Raw genomic sequence first — 22770 nt, 5'->3', positions numbered from 1 at the left:
TGAATTTTAAAAAATTTAAAAAAATAACAAAACCAAACACATTCAGTGTGAAGTCAGGACAAAAAAATCCTAGAAAAAGGCATCAAGGGAAGAAGGTGGCAGAAAGTAGAAAGGGAAATTTAAAATGTTTTAAATACTTGTATTTTCTGTCTAATCATTTTAAATGCCTTGCCTGTAGCTCCTTAATAATATTCTACTAAGTCAAATCTGGCCCACATGGTTTAGCTTACTGTATTTAGCACCATTTAAATTACTGGGGGAGGAATGCACGTAGTAATCTGTGTATATATGCACATGCTTCTCAGTGTTGTGCATCCTGTTTTCCTCATCTGCTGCCTATTCAAGAAGTTCAGCCGAAAGCTTTGAGCCTTTTTCTATGAACAGGTAACACAAAGACTTTGGATTTTTTGTGTGATAGGTTACCAAAGTTTCCAGAAAAGAATACAAAGTGTATATATGCTTCTAAAGAAAAGAAGTTAATAAAAATAAAAGCATTCTGATGACACCTGGTGGCCACTTCCCACAAGGAAGCAATTGCATTTCATTTGAGAAAAGCAGATCCAACAGAAATGTGTTACATTTGGTAAGCATATCTACAGCTTACCACTACTTGATAAGCATATCTACAGAATGACAGCTGACATTATCAATTAGAATAGATATTCGTTATGATAGATTCATTCATCACTTACATGACTGTCTGTATCAGATTACTATATTACTGGTAGACACATAGACATACCTGAAAATAGAAACAAACCCTGTTTTTCTCTTCAGTGAAATACAAGTGTTCACACTGGAAGTATTTCAGCTCAACCCTATAAGACACAGGACACCGACTTTTTTTTCAGTTTTGATCTTCCAGCTTGGTTGCTTATGTAAGGCAGAGGGTGATGGGGAGAAGCATGGTGATACCCCTTGGCTCACTCCACTCAGCAGGGCTCTGTATAATGCATGCTGTCCCAAATCTCTCCAGCACAGCCAGTCCTCTAGCACATTTTAGCAAAGCGAACGAATTAATATCCACCATTAGCAATCAGTGTAAAAAGGTGACAGCTATACACAGATCTCAACTATGGGGAGAGGGTAAACCCTTAATATGCAGAGGAGAAGCTGCACGTCAAATCACACATTTTCTCCTTTTTAACACATGCAAGCAATCACAACAGTGCTGCCATGCCCTCTGCAACACACAGGGGGACTTTTTTCCCCCAGTAACCTTAGATGATCACCACTACAACTTAAGCCATGCACAACTATGCAAAGCCTGGCTTCCTTCCTAAATGTTACTTACTTTCAGGTGAACAAACCCTTGCTTCAGCTGTAGTCACTGCAGGCCTTTTAAATACTTCTGTAGTCTGCACAGTTCAGAGGGTTACAGTTGAATTTTATTCTAATTTCCATTACTGTCTGAGATGAATAGATAGATCTAACAGATCGAAACCAATACAGGATGGCACTGGGAGGCGCACCAGTATGATGGTGGCAAAGTGAGTTCAAGCACTGGCAATACGACACAATATAAAAATTATTAATGACTTCTGCAGTGCCTGTGATACCAGTCAAGAGATACTACTAGGGCATATTGTGGAGCCTCTTCCCCATCCTCAAGCCCTTCACTAGAGCTATAGCATGGAACTACGAAACCCTCCTTCATTCCAGCTGAGGACCAAAAAGAGGCTGAAGGCCAAGCAAGCTCCCACTTCTCCCCAGCAAAACACACTCTTGGTCAGCAGATGGAGAGTGGAAGTGAACGAGAGAGGAGTCAGTACTACCCAGGAGAGAGAGACCAGGGGATGCCATGGCAGCATCCACATTGTACTGCAGCCCATTTAACGAAAACACATCTTCCCAGGATGGGTCCCAGGCAGCTAGAACTTAAGGAGGGGAGGAACTGAAGAGAAAGAACACCCACTTGCTGACACCACCATCACCATTTACTAGCCCAAAGCATTCACAATACTGATATTTTGGGAACAAATACCATGAAGGTTTCAAATGCCACTGTTTGTCAACAGTATTCCTTTTCCTCCATGTCTATTTGTTTCAACGCAAAAAATTTGGTGCTTGCCTAAACCAATCCCTAAAATTCATTAGTCTTCTAGCAATATGCCTAAATATGTGCACAGTCACACCAGGATTCATGTGAGGAACAAGTGTTCAAGTGCACTGCCATGCATAGGGTGTAAGAACAGGAACATTTCCGCTGGGCACCCCTTCCCTAATTTCTACAAAAATTGTGAAGCTTCACTCTATTCTAAGAGCTGCACCTGTAACAGATTTCTGTTACTTCAGTATCTAATGTGCAAAAACACCCTCCCTGTTTTGAAGCACACCATTTAACAGCTACACAAGACTACAATGCATTTTCTTCAGTTGTTGGTTTATCGTAAACTCAAATCTCCTGTCAGCACCCGCAATACCATACAGCACTCCAGGAAATATCAGCAGTGGAGCCCAAGGTGAGGGGAGTCTCTTCCTCCTGCCAGGGCCCAGCAGTCACACAGAGCCACTGCTAACCTGGCCTTGTTGGTTGGCATGATCAGGGTGACACCGCAGCCCTCCTCATCCGCAGACTGGTAAGACAAGTGTTAGGTCAACTTCGTGGCCCCAGGTGTGGCAGAGCCGAAGCCCTCCTGAGCAGGAAGTACAGCATGTTACTGGACCCTTCCCAGACAGTTCTGCCATCACAGGAATCATGGCAGGACCGTAGAGTGCTTCACAGCGCAAGGGGACCTCAGGAGTTGGGTCAGAGCTGCAGTTTGGTTGTGCGGCCTCTGTATTTCCTCACTACATCATCACTTTCTCTCTCAGGAATGCATTAGGAGAGTGTTATTACTAAAAATACTACTAATTCCCTGAAAAGCACCATGTTGAAATTAATCCCACGAACTTTCCAAAGATCAATAGGTTTTAATGAACACAGAAAACATACTCTGTAGCAACCACAGGCAAGTACCCAGAGATCAAGTTAGAGTAAGAAATTGCATCTGCTCCAACACTTCCTTGGCAGGAAAAAATTGACATATCGCTAAGGCAGCTACTGCTCAGCTTAAACACCCTCAGGATCTGAGGGACCACAAGCTCACCCTTATGGGTGACCTGCATGGTGAGTTATCACAGCAAAGCACAGCCAGGACACAAAGTCACATCTCTCCACCACAGACAGGGCAGGGTTTCAGCACTGCACTCTCGATTGACTGAGCAGTACACATCAGAGAGCCCAGTATGCTCCTATGATGGAGCAAAGTGGGCACGGAAAGCGAACTGCAAGTCAGCTGGGTTGCTGCCTATAGCAAAGGGTCCTGGCATAGCCTGTTTCTCTCTCAGGGGGTAAAAAGAATATTAAGTCCTGTGTTTCAGCCATCAACAGTCATTTTCCCAGTATTCACCCTGGGAAAACTTGAACAAGTGCTATAGGACATCTTTTCCTAGCTGTTATCATCAATGGAAAAGAAACAATAGTGTAAAATGAAAGCTTACAGATAATGGGAGAAAAAAATGTTGGTTTATGTCATTTACAGTGAAACCTAATATTAAGTGTGCTGTTTCATCATGTATTTTCCAGCAGACTTGAGCATTACATCTTATTTTCCCCAAGAACTATGATTCAGATTTTTACTTTCTGGTAAATTCCATAAATATTTGATAATCAAATGCAACTTCTGCTTTGTCAGCTATGAAGCCTTGCTCATTCTAAAGCACAAAATTATTTAGCTTTTTATATGAAGCAAGGAAGGAATTCACTTCCAACAGTGACCCTGCAATTCCATTTTACAATTTAAAATACGATCAGTTTCTCCTTTTCTTTTTAACAATTTAAAATTTTGCAGCAAATGCACCATTTTTCCAGGACTTAATATCTGATATTATTTCTATGCACTAAACAGTACAGAAGATTTTACTATTAAATCCCTGTAACAGCACAAATCACAGCAATATAAATATGCAAAGGATCTTACTACAACCATTACACTTTTCTCATCAATCTCATTCTGTGCTACTGTGCTAAGGAGATGTAAGTATCCTTAGATGCATGTACAATGGGAAAAAAATAAATAAATAAATACCCCTTTAATGAGTCCTCTCAATAGTCTCCCTCTCCCCAAATCATAGAATCATAGAATTGTTTACGTTAGTAAAGACCATTAAGATCACCGAGTCCAACCATCAACCTAGCACTGCCAAGTTCACCACTAAACATGTCCTCCAGTGCCACATCACACATTTTTTAAATATGCATACTTCCAGGGACGGTGACTCCACCACTTTCCTTGGCAGCCTGTTTCAGGGCTTGACAAGGCTTTCAGTAAAGGCATTTTTCCCAATATCCAACCTAAACCTCCCTTGGCATAACTTGAGGCCATCTCCTCTTGTCCTATCGCTTGTTACCTGGGAGAAGAGACTGAACCCACCTGGCCACAACCTCCTTTCAGGTAGTTGTAGAGAGTGATGAGGTCCCCTCTAAGCCTCCTCTTCTCCAGGCTAAACAACCCCAGCTCCCTCAACCACTCCTTGAACAACTTGTGCTCCAGACCCTTCCCCAGCTTCATTGCTTTTCTATGAACACACTCCAGCTCTGTCGTGAGTGGACCAAAACTGAACACAAGATTCAAGGTGTGGCCTCACCAGTGCCAAGTACATGGGGAAAATCACTGCCCTGGTCCTGCTGGCCACACTGTTTCTGGTACAAGCCAGGATGCCACTGGCCTTCTTGGCCACCTGGGCACACTGCTTGATCATGTTCAGCCACTGTCAAACAGCACCCCCAGGTACTTCTCCAATGAGCCACTCTGCCCCCAGCCCATAGTGCTGCATGGGATTGCTGTGATGAAGTGCAGGACCCGGCACTCCACATGGTTGAACCTCATACAACTGTCCTCGCCTAATCGATCCAGTCTGTCAGGATCCCTCTATAGAGCCTTCCTGCCCTCCAGCAGAACAACATTCCTGCCCAACTTGGTCTCCTCTGCAAACTGACTGAGGGTGTACTTGATCCCCTTGATCAGATCATTGATAAAGATATTTAACAGGACTGGCCCCAATAGCGAGCGCTGGGGAACACCCCCTGTGATGGGCTGCCAGCTGGACATAACTCCATTCACCACTGCTCTCTAGGCTTTTTTTACCAACCAGCTTTTTACCCAGGCATCCCAATTCCACTATGTTTTATATTAGTCAAATACATACTAATATCTAAATCCAACTGAATTCACTGGGAACAGAGCATTTGAAAATCAAGATATTTCTTTCGGTGCTTAAAAAGGATTTGAAAAGTAACGCCATATATCCAGATTTCACAATTTTATCTACAAAACTTGTTATTCAGAATTGAATGAAATTACATAACCCTTTATTTTTTTAATAAAAGTAGTTTATATTTTGAAAACTCAACAATTAAGAATGCTTAGCTGCATTAGTAACTCCTTCTCCAGAATGTTTGAAAAGAAAAATTAAGTTATATTAGACTATTTCTAATAACTTGTAGATTTTCAAAGTGCCCAGTTAAAAATGAAAGGACTACAGAATAAAGGTAGCAAATGCACAAATTCAGTGCTATTAAAAGGCAGACACATGAGACCTCATGTATCTTGTGCCATTTGTAAAAAGGTTGTTTTATTATCAGCGTAACTAATCACAATGAAGCCATCTCTTACAATCAAAGTCATTATAATGAATTTTCTTTACAGCTACAGAGAAATGGGATTTGCTGTTCCATATCAAACTAGAACAGGCTGTATAAATTCTTCTTCATATTTATTGTTAAATGTAACTTTTATCTATAAAATCAGTCATGAAATATTAAAAACTGAAACAACACAATTTATATCCTTTACTTAATTTAGTTTAAACGGTCTATTCCCTAAAGAGAGGGAAGAAAGGTTACATATGTATTATAGCATGCCCTCCTCTCTCCCCCCTAAGCGTTTCCATTATAAACCGCCTAGTTTTGGAATTTATAACGTGGCTGTAAAAATCCACTTCATACTTAAAGTTGGTATACTTTTCCTTTTACAAATTAAAAAAAAAAAATAAATCTGCTCCAGAAGGAAGGCAAGAAAGGATGTGAGAGAAGGGGGAAAGCAATCAGACTAAAAATTTTAATGCTTGGGCACTTAAATCAGTCAATAAGAGCCATCTACTGTAATTCAGACTCATCTTCCCCTCTGCCCGAGGAACTACTGGGAGGTGGTCAGCTGGCTGCAGCAGAGCCCCTGAGTGGATAAACACCAGGTAATGACCTCCAGCTGCTTCTTATCTGCCAGGTTCAGGCTGGCAGACTGGGGAGGAAAACCTCCCTATTCTACTGCTGTTTCCTAAAGTAATCTGTACAATGGGAACTGGACAAATGGAAAATTAGTGAGAACTGCAAAATGCATTAAAATCAGCCGTGTCAGAGAAGAGACAAGACAAAACACATCAGCACATCTCAAAAATGAAAAACAGAGCAGCATGTAAAAAAAAAGCTTCTTTTTGTATCTATAAAGATATAAGACTTGAGAAATTCAGGAACTGGAGATTGGACAACATATAGTGCAATGAAAACTGCAACAGAAAGATAAAGACAGACAAAAACCATCAAAGTTCATGGAAGCCAAAGGATTAAAGGGTACAAAAGACAGCATGGAAAACAATTCATACATAAGAAGGTAGATTCCAAAATGAAGCATGAAATAAAGCAAGAAGAGACAAGTAACCCAACCTTAATGTGCAGGCTACAACCTAGGCTATTTCCTACTAGCAGTATCTAATTTTCAGCTTTTTCCTAAAGCACAACAAAAAGTACAAAACCAAAATGTACCTTCATTTTACGTGTCCCCATTTTACAGTCTGAAAGGAATAGAAAGAAGTAGCAAAGGAGCAGAACCCTGCTTTGGTTCTGACAATGCAGCTGGTCATCTGGAGAAGCTGGTGGGAGTAATGACCAAGCTCTGCCAGACAGTCACCTGCAAACGCTCAGGGGCACCAGGGAAGCTGGCAAAGACCTGAGGTCCAGAGAAGTTCCCATATGCCCCAGTTGACGCTGCACACTTTTGCTTAGAGGGAACCACCAAGGCCATGGGTTCAAATGTAGCTTTTATTTAGTCTTCAACTAAGTCTATTCATCAGGAAAGCCTCTGTCTTAGCACTTCCCTACCTATAAGCCCATGAGGTCTATGTCCACATATTGCAACCCATTCCTAGAACAACACAAATAAGTAAGGTTTATAAATTCATTGGTTCTCTACAGTGATTCAGGCTCAGAGGCAGCCACAGTTTTAAAAAAAAATAACCTTTACATGAAGATCTTTTGTTGAACTATATTAATCTGGTATATACAGACAACAAAGGATATTTCCAAAATATGTGTAAACAATCAAACACAGTAGAAAGATATTACCAACACACCCTCCAGCAACACACTCAAAAAAAACACACATGAGCAAAAAGAACTACAAAGCATGAATTTTAAGGCTCTATTAGACATTGATAACCTTATTTTGATATAATTTGATTTGCAATAAAGATGAACAGTGAGGAACAAGAAAGTTGGTACTCTAAACATATCCTTAAAACAACCAGGCTCAAAGAGCAAAGGCTGCAACTGTAAAATCAGTTACCAGTTTATGGAATTTATGTCAGATCACCAGCAGGGAAAAAAAAAAAAAAAAGATGCAGGGAAAGGGAAAGCTGAACCAGGCGCCAAGAATCCTCTAAGGGACCGGGTGGTCCTATGGCACAAAAATCTACACTCGATTCCCAAAATTACAGTCCAAAATCACTCAAGTCTGTATCTGCCTGGTATGCTGGCCACTACTGTACTAATCAATGTCAAGATTTAAAGTGTCTGGATCAGAAAGTGAGACCTGGAGTCCCCATTTAGGTACTGGTATCTCACATATAACACAGGGAGAGAAGAAAAAAATCCAGCTCCACCAGCATGGGGCAGTCTCCTCAGCTAGAGAAAGGCAGCAAGCACAAGTCCTAAACCCAGAGAAAGAGAGCTGCTACATCTGCAACCTGGACGAAAAGAAAGAAGATACTGACTCTGCAGAGCTACTATCATATTATTTACCTCTCACGAATATGAGAATCTTGTTCTTGTACCTACGGCATGCCTGCTGTATGAGCACCCTCAAGAAAGCACCTAGAAAAGCCTCCTCCAACCTACTGAAGCTGCTTAATAACTTGGTGTTCCCTAATTCTGAAAACAGCCTGCACATCTCGTGCAGGATTTGTAAGCTTTCGTGACAATTCAGTAAAATCCACATCCACTCCAGGAGTACTTTTACATTTTATGTTAAAAAATACATAGACATTGAGATTATTTCATTTGAATTCACTGTATTTATTAGCATTTATGGTCAAAATATATTCATTACAGCAAATGTATCGAACAAACATGAACAAACATTTTTTAATTGTTCTTACCTGGCATCTCTTCTTTAACTGAAAGAGCATTAGGAGCACTGGGCAGAACTATTCAAACAAACATTTTTAAAAGCAAAATCTCAACAATATGGCAGTTAAAGCATATTTTACAGTGTACTGGAATTTTAGGGAATACTAGTATTTAAAATGTGGCTTTAAATCACCCCTATTTGGAATGACTGGCGTGACTGTATTAGCTATACATTTTTACATTGTTTTATCCAGTCAGCTCACTAAATCATTAAAAATATACACATCTGAGCTTCAATTTGACCTGCAGTGACTCCTATATGTACTCTCAAAATTAACACAAGCAGTGAATGCTACTAATCTTCAACTTGTAATAACTGATCAAAGAATACTGCCCTGTAATTCACTACAAACTAAAACCATAGTGCTGAACTGTGCATTTTCAAACAAGTGGTTTATAGCTCCAGATTTAAAATGCAAAGTTTCCATTATATTTAATAATTAAAATGCATGCTGCGTTATGGTTACATTTGGTGACTGGATTAGTAGTACCCCAACTGAGTTAAACAATGCCTTTTTCCTATTAAGAGTTCGTATTACCATATTGTCTATTTGTTTAAGAAAAGGAAGAAAAAAAGCACAGCAAGGAAGAAGGAATAAAAAAGAAATATGAATATCAAACGTACTGAAAGACAGTGAGCACCAAGACAGCGAGAAGACCTGGTATCAGCAAAATCTACACTAGCTGAAAGCAGAAAAGCTGAAATATCTGTGCATTTAAAGTATGAAAACTTTTTTAATAAAAGGAATATTCTCCCTCTGTCAATAAGTGTTCTCATTCAAAGTAAAGGGTTTAGAGCTTGGTTTGTTTTCCTAGATACAGTCTCTACAAATTGAGGGAATACAGACATCACTGTCAAAGAGCAGACTCTTTCAGGCTGTCAACTTCTTAATCAGGGTCTGACTTCACTGGAAAGTGTGAAATTATGTAATTACTTATGCTTGGCAATTCTGATGGTTTAGACAAATCCAGCACTATGAACATCATCTTTTATAATGCAAAATTCCTACTGCGATTTTATTTTAAGGAATATACCCTTTCTTTCTGTGCTTTCTAGGTGGTTTATTCAAACAAAATTTAAATAATGAAGTATTTTTCCTCTCCCTAAACAGATCCCATTGAGCTCAGAAATATAACTTACAAAGATGAAAAATACTTGAAAAATAAAAATGAAACCATGGCCACAGTGATATCAACTGAAGTTTTCTCAGCACTGTCAGCCCAAAACTCTGTAACTGCAAGCCTAAAGACCTTTGAGTACTTACATCAAATGTATAAATAAAATATTATTTGACAACTATTTTGACAAAAAAGACATACTCCTTACATGCCTGCACTTCCATGCAACATTTAACTTCAGAGATTAAATCTGTTTTCATTTCAAGTATATTTTAATTATCCTGATACTAGTAGCAGATACAAAGACAAGCTTGTGTGTCTCAAAGCTTGCCTATTTCTCCATCTACAGTAGCTTGCATATTACCTCTGCCTGTATGCTGCCTCCTCAGAAATCTATCCCCTTATGGGGTATATACCCTTTCCATAAAAAATACAAAGGTACACATTCTCTGGAAAAAAAAAAAAAAAAAGGAAGTTTACTCAACACTCTCCATCAAAATACACTTTATTGATACAAGGAACCTATAAAATCATGATGATGTAAATGAAGTAAAAGACAAAGCATTCAACTTCCTGCAAGTCAACCTCCACCAGCAAAGCTCAGCATGTTTTTTACCTGGAAACAGAACCTAAGTAACCTGAACAGAGCTAGCAAAATGCACGGCCTGGTTTTCTCTTGACCTCTCCGAACAACTACCTACTGTACCTAATAACCTTATGCCCAAGAAGGAGTCTTAGGTGTTGAGAGAAGGAACTCCTTATGCCTGCTCTGGAGAAGCAGAAGAGACACCTCCAATGACAGACCTACATCAGCTTTCTCTTCAGTCTCTTCCTCCCCTTCCCTCCTCAGGTTGCCATCCCTATTGAAAACTCCTTGGGTGACAAAAAGAAAATCAGACAGGGAACAAAGGCTACATACAACCGTCTGCAGGTATGAGAGGCATACAAAAAGATGTCAAAGAAATACTTGTCAAGAATTTTCAAGCTACCTAGATTTAGAATGGCACTCAAACCCACAAGCTTGTAGCTTTGACACTTAAAGTCTAATCAGAAACCACTAAAGAAAAAAAAAGTGGTGGGTTTGTTTTTTTTTCATACAACATATCTGACAAGTTCCTGGTGCCAACAAGTAACAACACTGTTATAAAAGCTCTGCTCAAGAACAACCTGGTTTTTGGGGTAACATTTGGACAAAAAAAAAAATCCAATTTTATTTCTTTGGTTTTGTACGCACAAATTATGAAATGGAAAGCTTGTGTCAGGTTCTGAGTTTGATCATTTTGACACAAATTGAAAAAAATTCTGTTAAACTAAATGAAAATACTCCAATTTATAGTTAGGTAAATGACATCAAATTCTACTCCCAGGCTTCCTTTCCTTCCTGATTAAATTATATTAATCTACACTCAAAACCAAAACAACTACTGCTATTCCTGCTATTTTTTTCAGGAGAATAACTTAACTATTAACAAAATACTACACAGACATATATATGAAGTCATAAGGCTTCTTACATGTCTGCCATCCATCTGAAGCCTCCCAACAATGAGGCTTACAGCAATATCAATACTGTGTGAGCACAAACATATAGACCTAAATGCAGGACAGAAGTGAACCCCCCTGCTTCCGTGAGGGCCTAAATGTCACAGTTTTTCCCTAGAATACTTTTTATTAACCTGATATGTATATGAGATACAAAAACCACAACACTCGGTATGCTTATAGGGAATGCACCAAAAAAAGGCTCAAAAACTAAATATCGCACCTTCACTTGTTAAAAGGTTTGACACAGTATTTATTGCCATATTACTCCTAATTAGCAGTTTAAGCTTGTTAACAAGAACAGTTCATTTAAGGTAAACAGGAATTATCTTTCCATTGTATAGGTAAAACTTGTAAATAGGACAGCTCATAAATTCTAAGATGAGAATAACTAGGAAACTATTCATTAAGGCTTGTGTTATAAATTCAAAACATGAAGGATAACATGCTTAAAGAAGAAGGCTTTATTTTTTAAAGCATTCATTAGGCTCTCATCTCCAAGCCTCAGACTTGTAAATAATTTAAAATGAAAATGGGAACAACAGGGAAGGAGAAAAAACAAATGCAATTCAAATCAGTCCATTATTGTACCAATAAAACTCAGAACAATAGAAATGAATTCGGCAGATTTTGAAGACAACATCCAGAAAACATTTTTATGTACCGTATCTTTGAACTTAGATGTTATGCTAGCAGTGGATCCAATCCAAAAAAAATTAGCTCTGACTTGTAACAATCAGGCTTTGCCCAAGAAAGGATACACAGGCTAAACTAGTAATTTTTAGCATTCATTGCACTTTATTCTGGAGCTGCCAAAGCAAACAAACAAACAAGCTGTAGTTTATCAGTGCTTTTAGATTTTTTATTTATCCATTCTGACTCCCCAGAAGCATATATCCTGTTAACAATTTATATGACACAAGGTGAGCACCCCTTTCCCTTTAAAGAGTAAGGTAAAATTCGGTTTGCCTTATTACATGGAGAGCATGAATAGAAACAGCTTTTACTTCACTGGCATTGAAACTGGAAAGTGAAGAAGAAAAAAGTAACAAATCAGACAAAAAAACCCAAAACACAAGGATCACTGCTGTCCTTGCTGCTTATTCAGTGTACCAAATCCAATGTCAATACAACCATGCAGAAAGTGTGTTACACAGCAAGGAACAAGAAAAAGTGCAAGACTCTGCCTTGACTGAACTTCCGGAGTTTGCTGTTCTCTTCTCAAGGACTTGGAACAATCCAACTTAAATATAATGTGTGATTTCACTTAAACATTCAGTGGAAGGCAAGCACGCAACAGGAATTTCTTCCCCTGTGTTAACAGACCCCGTGGCATTGCAAAATGCAGAAGCGCCGTATTCCTGTGTCATGGTTCTTGGGGAGAAAGATGTGTATGTGTGCTGAGCATTCCATGAATGTCAAGACACACTCCTCAAAAGTCTTGCGCTTGCTTCCTGCACCCCATGTACCAGGAAATCTCACACTTCTCAGCTATGCAGGATTTCCTGCACGAGTGAAGAACATTGAGCAGGGAACCCCAGCACTGCCATGAGCTCTGGGCATACAGCACGCGTGAGACTCAGCTACAAGCACACACACATCCCAGACAGTGCAGTGCTTCCCAGAGGCACCAACTTCCCCAGCCTGATGCTTCTACATGTGAACCCAGATGGAAAGGGCACCCCTGTTCCTGTTTCTCCCTCAAACACATGAGTGGGTGATGCCAACATGCTACACACCACCAGTACAGGTAAACTAAGACTCCTCCACATAAGCCAACTCTGCATGGACTCTCTCACATGTTTATAGCAAATGTTTACAGCTAACCATTAACCTACCAAACAGAACGGGCACAGGCCACAGGCTATTCCAGAGAGAGCCACAGCTTGAAAACCTAAATAAAGAGAGAACTCACATGTACAGAAGTATAAAGCCATCCCAGAGCTCCCGAGGCCATCCAAATGGCACAACAACCTGTTTCTGTCTTTGCTTAAATCAGAATCCTTGTCAGGATCTCCACACTTTTCAAACTTCTTGCTGGAATGTTTCCTACAGAAATGCTTATATATCATGTAACTGTAAGGATTCCATTTAAAAAAAAAACACCAAAACCATGAAACAATGATTTCCATATAAAAAAATGACCTAGTATTACTATTAGGATGAGTTTTGTTACACCTTGAAATTGTAGTGGATTTTAACATTTGTATGTATTTGTTATGTCCTTCCACCAATATTTTGAGAAGAATTTTTGAAATACAAAAGATGGGGCTAAGGACAGCAAGAAACTTTCTTTATAACTACAATGAGACAAAGAAATACAAGACAGAAAAGCAACTGTCCATGCATTTACAGCAAAATAGTAATCTACAGATATGTATACATTCAGATGTATACACTGAAATACTCCATACCCTAATTACTCTGTATGCCTCCTCCTTGGCCATTGCACACAACACCTTGTATTTATAGACTTTAAAGGGCAGAGCCAATTAAAATTTATTTTAATTCGCCCTGTACCATGTACTGGGTTTCTATGGCTGGGTTTTGGTAATGGGGTGGGCTATAGGAGTAGCTTCTGTTAGAAGCTGCTAAAGCTTCCCCTCTCCCATGGAGCCAATGCCAGCCAGCTCCAGGACAACTTCCTGCTGCTGGCCAAGGCTGAGCCACTTAGGAGTAACAGTAACGCCTCCGTGATAACATATTTAAGAACAGAAGGTTGTTGCGCAGATTAAATTCCAGCCAGGGAAGAGTGGAGTGAGAACATGGGAACAACGATGCAGACACCAAGGTCAGCGCAGAAGGAGGGGCAGGAGCTCCCGTAGTGCAGCCCGTGGTGGGGCAGCTGCGCCCCTGCAGCCCATGGAGGACAATCGGGATGCAGAGACCCCCCCTGCAGCCCATGGAGGAGCCCCCTGCTAGAGCAGGTGGATGCATGGAGGCTGTGACCCCATGGGAGGCCCAGGATGGAGCGGGGTCCTGCTGGGGAACTGTGGCCTGTGGAGAGGGAAACCCATGCTGGAGAAGGTTTTTCCCAGGTAGGACTTGTGGCCCTGTAGGTGACCCACACCAGTACAGCTCATTCGTGAAGGACTGCACACCATGGAGCAGTGACCCACGGGACAGCAGTGGAGAGGCCCATCAAGGACTGTCTCCTGTGGGAGGGACCCCATGGGAGCAGAAGAAGGACTCCTCTCTCTGAGCAGTGTCAGAAACAACAATTGACTATAACTCCCACTCCCTGTCCCCCTGCACTGCTGGCGGGGAGGAGGGAAAACATGGAAGCAAGGAGGGGTGGGGGAAGGTGTTTTTTAAGACTCTTTTATTTCTCACTCTTTGGCTCTTATCCTGTTAGTAATAAATTTAAGAACTATTCCCACTTTGAGTCTGTTTTGCCTGTGAAGGTAATCAGTGACTGACCACTCTCAGCTCTTATCTCTACTCATGAATCCTTAGCTGTTTTTTTTCCTCTCTCTCTGCTCTGTCCAGTTGAAGAGGGAGGGTGATAGAGCGGCTTTAGTGGGTACCTTGGTGTCTGGCCAGGTTCAACCCACTACAACCAAGGACCAAAGAAACTTAAGGATATCCACAGCCACCCAATCCAGCCAAATATAACCTGTACCATTACAGACAGTAGTTTGGTAGCAGGACGGACTACTGAGAAAAAAATGTAGTACAATTGCTGTAGAAGAACTGAAACAAAGTATGAAAACTTCCACATATATTTAACATAAACACCTAGAATGGGCTAACTTTTCTGTAACTACAGACACTTCACTGGCAGATGGCAGAAACAGGATTACCAGAATTCCTAGCTGCAGGTATGGTTCCCCCATTTTAAACATACAGCTTCTTTCTGCAAAGCAAAACATCACCTTTGGAATTTCCGTAGGTGAAAAATTAAGAGATTACAAGAAAAACATCTTTACATTTTTTGCTCCTTCACTGATTTTAAAAACACAGGCTAATAAATACTGAGTTTATTTGTTAGCACAGCCCAAAACGACAAGAAAAAAAAAAAGTACACAGTTTAGAAGGAAAGTAGGTATAGGTGTATTTAAACTTTCATACACTTTCGTAATGACGTAAGAGTGTCCACTGCAAAGGCAAACTGACCAAAGATTAAGCCAGTCCAACATTATTGGAGAGATCTCCTGTGACCTTTGGCACCCTGGGCCAGGCAAGATTTAAGCAGTTTGCAGTGCCACCTCCTGTGTGACTCGACTCCTAATTCATTCTCTCCAAGATGTCCTCAGTTAATCCTATGCCTCTTAATACTAGGCATGGTCTTTCAGCCTCTTCTCCCACGCAACTAGTGATATGACATGGGCATAGTCTTAAACTGCACCAGGGGAGGTTTAGACTGGGCATTAGGAAGAATTTCTTCACCCAGAGTGTGATTAGGCATTGGAATGGACAGGCCAGGGAAGTAGTGGACTCATTGTCCCTGGAGGTGTTCAAGGAAAGACTGGACATGGCACTTACTGCCATGGTCTAGTTTACCTGGTGGTGTTTGGCTATATGCACCATAATAAATACCACAGCATTAACTGGAATGAATTACTAGATCAGACATATCTCAAAACAATGTTTTTATTTGAGTGATGGGGTCACGCATCCAATGAAGCCTTTTGGTTTTCCCAAGAATGAGAATATTTAAATTCTAAACCCTTTCAGGATATTCAAACATAGGAGCCACTCAACAATTCCAGTTCAACCACATTCCAAAGGCCGTATCTGTCTGTAAATATTAGCTCATGCAAAAAACCACAAATCTGTACACATTCAAAAGATTAAAACAAAACAACTAGGCAAAGCAAAGCCACCTTATTCTTAATGTTGTTCACACTAACACGAAAATGCTGTTCTTCAATACAAAAGGTTGGTTTTAATGGAATATTGTGACTGACATCTGCTTCACACACATTTTAAGTCCAAGTTATGTTTTTCTATAAAAGGAGACAATGCAGTTTAAGTTTTAAAAGCACTTCTAACAAAGAAAACTTTCATGCAAATAAATTAGAAATCTTTTATGTTGTTACTATGCAATAGTTCCTACAGAAGAATGATAGTAAAGGATTTAACTCAGGTCGTTTGAATTATATTTCCCAAAATGCTAATAAAAGTGACATGTTTGAACATACTGAAAAAGTCACAGTCCATCATCGTGCTGTCACATCAGTGCATTTGACTTTTTTTAAAATGTATGGATTATACAATTACTGCCAGGCTCCATATTTTATATATAAAAGCTACAATCTGATTATATGTCCATGCTGAAGTAATTTATGAAATAAGGGTGGAATGACTGCAATGTTACTTCTATGATGAATGTAACTTGCTGTGAATAGTGTAGGAGATTGCAAGAGAGACCAAACTGAAGCCTGTAATTGTCTTCATCTTTCATGAAGAGGTGTGACCTGGGAAAAATATAGATCCCAGCATCCAAAGCTCCAGCTTCATGCAAACATCTTGATTACTCATGTTCTGATATGGGAATGGAAAATTTATAGTCTTCACAGGCCACACCTTTGGATTATTAAGGAAAGAATCACAGGGAATTACATCCAGTGTTTAAATTATATGTTAGTCTGTTATTATTTTGCACCATCAGCAAATCACTTCTGCCATTATTACCCTGGCACTTTTGGATTTCCATTATTTACTACTCCCTAGGTGTTACCATCATGCTTAGTGTGATAAAGATGAACACAAGCACACAACAAACCCAAGGTCCTTCAAGTCTGTACATGTACACAAAGAAGGAAAGAGGGGACAGGAAAACAAGAAACAAAACTGTAACTGTGCAAATTCTGAGATCACCACTAGCTACAGCATTACTTTCCTTTCTTCTTACCTAGCACTACTTTAAGATTAACACTGTGGTTCACAGGCTACAATAAGTATTTGAAGGAGCAACAGGAAACCTGTCGTAACAAGTCAAATTAAACAAGTTAGAATCATAGAATCATAGAACCATAGAATGGCTTGGAAAGGACGGGACCTTAAAGATCATCTAGTTCCAACCCCCCTTCCACTAGACCAGGTTTCTCAGAGCTCCATCCAGCCTGGCCTTGGAAAACTTCCAGGGATGGGGCATCCACAACTTCTGTGGGCAACCTGTGCCAGTGCCTCACCACCCTCACAGTAAAAAATTTCCTCCCTGACATAACAGATATACAGATGATAACCTATCCCTCAAAGGCCACCTAAAACAGTAGTTTCGGTTTAACCATCTTTTCTATTGAAGATATACACCCTTTTGGAAATGTATTATTAACGTATGCTATTTCTGGGAACACACTTTCCCTGCCACAGCCTGACAGCATCTACTAACTCCCTAGATCCGACAAAACCATGTTGGACATCACAAGACTGTGACAGCACGGAAGGTGCTCACGACTCAAGAGACAGACCAGAGCAGGGCAACAGAGCCAGTGAAAGGTCTGGTGCACAAGCGCTCTGAGGAGCAGCAGGTGATGGAACTGGGGTTGTTTAGCCTGAGAGGCTCAAGGGAGACCTTGCCGCTCCCTACAACTACCTAAAATAAGATTATAGTCAGATGGCGTCAGCCCCTTCAACCAGGCAACCACAGACAAGAGAAGAGATCATAGTCTTAAGCTGCAAGAGGAGAGGTTTGAACTGGACGTTAGGAAGAATTTCTTTATAGAGAGTGTAATTAGACATTGGGATGGGCTGCCCTGGGAGGTGGTGGAGTCACCATCCCTAGAGGTGTTTAAAGAAAGCCTGGACGTGTCACTTAGTGCCATGGCCTAGTCGACAAGGTGGTGTTTGGTCACAGGTCAGATTTCATGATTTCAGAGGTCTTTTCCAACCGGATTCTATGACTGCTCTGTTTAGTGACTAAAGCAGAATAAAGGAAAAGCGGCTACAATCCTTCCTTTATCACTTGTTAAGAGCCGCGTACAGAGCTCCTGATGCCACGTGCGTCGTCTCTCACCGCCAGCCGCAAGACTTATCAAAGCTCATCCACGCTTATGCTGCAGCGACCGTCGCGAAAGGCTGCGCGTGGTGGAGGAGGGCAGAAGGAGAGAAGAAAAAGAGGGTTTCGGGCAGCAAAAGCCGTTCAAGCCCGCAGCAAACCCCGCATGCAGAGCCCCCAGGTGACCCACCGGCACCGCGGGGCGGGACCGAGCCCGGCCCCGCCACCACCGGCCCCGCCCCCCCGCGCCTGCGCAAACCGGCCCCGCTCGGCGCCTCAGGGGCGCTGCCCGGCGCGGTGCCCGCAAGCGGCGGCCGAAAGGGCCGGGCACCCCCCCAACCCCGCCAAGCCCCGCGCTGCCACCTCTGTCCTCTCGCAGGGCGGGTGACACGGCTGTCACAGCCCCGCCCGGCCCGGCCCGGCCCCGCGCGTGCGCATCGGCCCCGAGGAGCGAGGGCGAGGCCGGAGTAGGCGCCACCCGGAACCGCGCAGTGCGGCGAGGGTCGCGCGCCACCACCCCGCCCGGCTCTCCCTCTTGCTTTTCCTCTCTCCCTCGCTCCGCTCCGCTTCCCTCCCCTATCCCTCTCCGTCTCCCTCTGCGCTGCTCTCCCGCCCGCCTGCCCGCCTGCGGCACAGCGGAAGGGAAGACCCGCGGCAGCCCCGAGGCCGCCTGGTTCGGCCAATAGGCGCGCGTGGCGCTCCGCCCGCCCTCGGCGCCGCGTTCAATCGGCGGGCAGCGAGGGAGGGACCACGCGCGGGATTGGCTGGGAATCGGCACCACCGCCCGCCCACCCGCAAAAAAAAAAAAAAAAAAGAGAAAAAAAAAAAAAAAACGACGGCAGCGCAGAGGCCCAAAAAGCCCGAGGGGAGACGGCGACGCGGCGGCTCCGTGAGCCCCCTCCGCGAGGGCCCGAGGCGGCGGTGCTCCCCGCGCCGCCGGGCGGCGGGGCGAGGCGGCCGCGCCGCGGCGGTCAGCGCTTACCGCGCGGGGGGAGCCGGGCGCCTCCGCTTGTGCCGAGCCGTGTCACCAGTGGCGCGCCGTAGATCCGCCGCTCTGCGTCACGCCCGGCGGGGGGCGGGGGCAAGGCGCGCGCACGTGACGCGGCGGCGGCGCGGGAGCGGGTGCGGAGGCTCCGCTCGTGCCGCCGCGGGCGCGAGGGGTCGCGCGCCCAACGGCCGCCGCCGCGTCACGTGAGCGCGCGCGCGCTGTCCATGCCGCCATCCTGGCTCTGCCCGGGCGCCGCACCCCGAGGGAAGGAGGGAGCCCCCGGCGTCTTCCTGGGATGTGCGTGTGCCTGTGAGGCCGCAGCTCCGAGCCCCGGCCCGAGCGGGGGCAGGCGCCGCTGGCAAGGAGCTTCCCGACCCTGCGCCTTCCCTGGCACGCGGCAGAGCCCGGTGTGCCTGTGCCCGGTGTGCCCGCGGCAACGCCCGCCGCGGGATTGTCCGGGCAAAACCTTGGGCCGTGCGGGGCTGTGCGTACAATAAAGCTGCGTTTCTCAGTCTCGCCCTTCGCGGGCGCTGCAGCAAGACTTGTCTGTGGTCCCCGTGAAAGCTGTCCCGGAGGAGCAGGAAACGAGGCGGTGACATTCGGCGCCGCAGCCGTTCGCTAGGGTTATCTCTCGAAGGGGGTACAGTCTCTCCAAGCTATACTTAAATCTCTCAGGAGATGCAGTTTCAGAAGAGAAGCGGCAGAATAAGGCGAGGGGAAGGCAATTTGTAAAGTGTCAGAATACATCTAGATGATGACTCCTAAATGTTCTTTCCCTTTCTCAAGCTGAGTCACATGATTAAGTATAACAACCAGATAAAGAAGCGTGGTCTAAAGAGTCTTTGTATCTCTGGGGTGGAGCGCAGTTACTTTTTCACTGTTGCTTATGATTTTTAAAATGTAGGGTTTACACGGTGTTTTTTAGTAGACAGAGTTTGACATTCTTGAAGGCCATGGCACAGACGTTTGGAGAGAGCACCTCATTGGGAATATATTTGGAGTTCCCTGGCGCTTTCTAGTCATACAGTGTGCACGAGCTTACTAATTAGAACTGACAGGAGTTCTCTTTAGCCGATTAGTCACTGACTAATCTCTTAGGTTTATGGCAAAGCAATGCCGGTTCTGTCATGGGTTGCAAAGACTGTAAGAATGGTTTGAGAACGCAGCAGTCACTATGGCCCAAGCCTTTCATCAAATGGAAGTGAAGAAGCCATGACGTTACCACAGTCTTGGGAAAGATTGAAATGAATGAACGGGGTTTAAAACAGTAAAGTACCACCCAGAATATCAGTGAGAGAAGGCTCTCTCCTTGTCCTAAGGGTTGAAGTACAGAATTTAATTGTCCTGTGTGTAGTAGGAAATCTACACAGAATACTGCTTAATTTGTAGAAAGATAACTGGGATCTTACACACACATGCACATGTATGTATTTATATGTAGTAGTTCCTGAGAGGCTATGTAAACCATTGGCAGTTTTAAGAATAATTAAGAAAAGTCTACCTGTTCTTGATACTTTTCGGCACAGGGAAAACAGGTAAAATTATCTTTTGATGTCCCTCAAGCTCAGTTTCTCTACCATTTACAAATTCCTTTCATATTCCTGAAAAGATAAGTCAGCCTGCCTGGTCCACCAGTTATTTCATCATCTGCTTCCCAACAGGAAACATACTGGAGAAGATGTGATCATTCATGAGAGCTGGAGTTATATAAGTTGAAGTACTTCTAACAGAAGATGAAGAGAGGCAACATATTTTAGGAATAGCCTGAAGAGGGAGCCATTGGTATAGGAGAAACAACAATTAAGGCAGAATCATTGTTAATAAAAGAAAAAAAAATTACCTGTACTTTTTTTTTTTTTTTAATTTAAACTCTGTTTATTAAGTGTTTACAAACATCCCTACATTTAATGTTCTGGCTTAGGTATATACATAATTTTAAAGTGATGCTGAAAATTTAAGTGCTTGTTTTGGGTTCTGAAATACTGATACATTAAAATGCAATCCGAATAAGTGATTAGTTAGTAAAGATTTAATTAGTTAATAGATTAGTTTATCGATGGATTGTAAACACAGAATATATTCATTTTCTTACAGAATATGACATTAGAAACAATCCTGCAGTTGCTGTATTTCTACCACACCAAAATACTGAGTTCACTAGAAATGTTGCTTGTCTAAAGACTAGTACTAGCTCTTTACTTAACTGTGTAACTTAAAACTCTCTCTGCCTTTCCTACTTAACGTTCCATGTTTGTCCATGTACGGGAAGCACAACTTTGTGATTACTGTTACTAGAAATCAGACACTCACCAGGATAAAGACAGTCACAATAATACTTACCAACTCTATGGTTTTCACATTAAATTTGTTTAGAAAAAAATATTCCCATGACTCAGTGATGGTCATGTAAGTAGAACGTCACCAGCAGGCTCTCCAGAGGATGCTATGGGGTGTCTGTGCATAGTCAAGAGTGGACAGTATTGTGTGTAAAGGTTTCTTAAGCACCATTGTTTTTCCACAGAGTAGCAAGTTTTTGAACAAAAGATACATATATCTTTATTCTGACAACGCAGTTGCACACATAAGAAAACATGAAAAAGAATATTTAAGATGTAAACACCAAGAAACTTTAATGTCAATTACCTATGCATATATATCTTCGCTTTTTAATGCAAATTATTTTGCCTGTAGAGAAGACCTTTGAAAAGCCTTATGAAGGTGGTGGCTTTTCTTTCTTTTGAAAAGTGGGGCTAAATGTTTTTCTCCGTTCTGTTCTTTTTAATTCAGTGCATGAATTATTAGGTGAACTATTACTTTATGTATACTGCTGACTGAACAAAAGTCAGCCCTGCTGTTCCCTTCTGATTCCCTTAAGTGAACACTCCCAATAAGTCAGTGAGATAAATGTATGCATTCTTAGATAATCAAACTGAAAGACATGCTAGTCTGAGTCATATACTATTGCGTGACCAAAACCAAATGTCACAGATTGCCCTGGAAGAACAGAACACTATGCATAGGCTTGCTTTTGGTGCTTGAGCAGTGAGTGCTGGAAGTGTTAAGGTGTGTGATTCAGGGAGAAAAGTGCAGTATTCCAGTTGGATTGATCCGCTGCTGCTTTCTGTTCAAAGCGATGCAATTTGATTGAGTCGCCATCCCTGGGCATATTTAAAAGACATGTATATTTGGCACCTGGGGATATGGTCTAATGGTGGACTTGGCAGTGCTGGGTTAATGGTTGGACTCGATGATCCTAAAGATCTTTTCCTGAACAATTCTGTGAATCTGTCACAGTCATATAATCCTGGTCCCTCGCTTAGTCCTGGTGCAGCACTGCTGTGGTTTGTGGCTGAGCTGGTTCTGGGCACCTCCTCAGCAGAACAGCAATCTGGGGAGAAACACAGCTGGCTTTCCGGCTGGCTCGGCAGGTTCACACAGGCCACTCACTGCCAGCACCACACTTCAGCAAGGGATGGCTAAGGCAGCGTGGCAGCAGCTCTGATAGGGTTTTGTCAGGGGCTGCCCCTGTGGAGGGAACCAAGAGGGCATTTCAGTCCCCATTGCCCCTTGTGTAGAAAGGGATGGAGAGCGAGCCAGCACACCTCTGCTCAGCCTGCTCCACCACCTGGCAGCCACACTAGCTCTTGAAAGCAGAGCTCTAGAAACCTGGCCACATCAGGGCATGGCTGCACTTTTGTGCAGTGACGTGCCAGCAAGGCCAGTGCCTGTGGCACC

The 22770-nt window shown here is 42.7% G+C and overlaps 1 protein-coding gene across 3 annotated transcripts in view; it reads right to left on the bottom strand.

Moving 5' to 3' along the window:
* Nucleotides 1-19107, bottom strand: part of ZNF407 (zinc finger protein 407) — a 337647-nt gene extending 318540 nt beyond the window's left edge. For all 3 annotated transcript variants that reach the window (XM_027883907.1, XM_027883910.1, XM_027883909.1), the window contains exon 1: nucleotides 19030-19107. The gene's annotated coding sequence lies outside the window, so the exon portion shown is untranslated. The remainder of the gene's footprint in view (nucleotides 1-19029) is intronic.
* Nucleotides 19108-22770: the final 3663 nt, after the last annotated feature.

This window comes from Empidonax traillii, unplaced genomic scaffold (assembly GCF_003031625.1).
Source record: "Empidonax traillii isolate 1590-97213 ecotype Southwest subspecies unplaced genomic scaffold, ASM303162v1 scaffold136:size1122602, whole genome shotgun sequence".
NCBI lineage: Eukaryota > Metazoa > Chordata > Aves > Passeriformes > Tyrannidae > Empidonax > Empidonax traillii.
The sequence above is the reverse complement of the archived record's forward strand: the minus strand, read 5'-3'. Positions and strand labels throughout refer to the sequence as shown.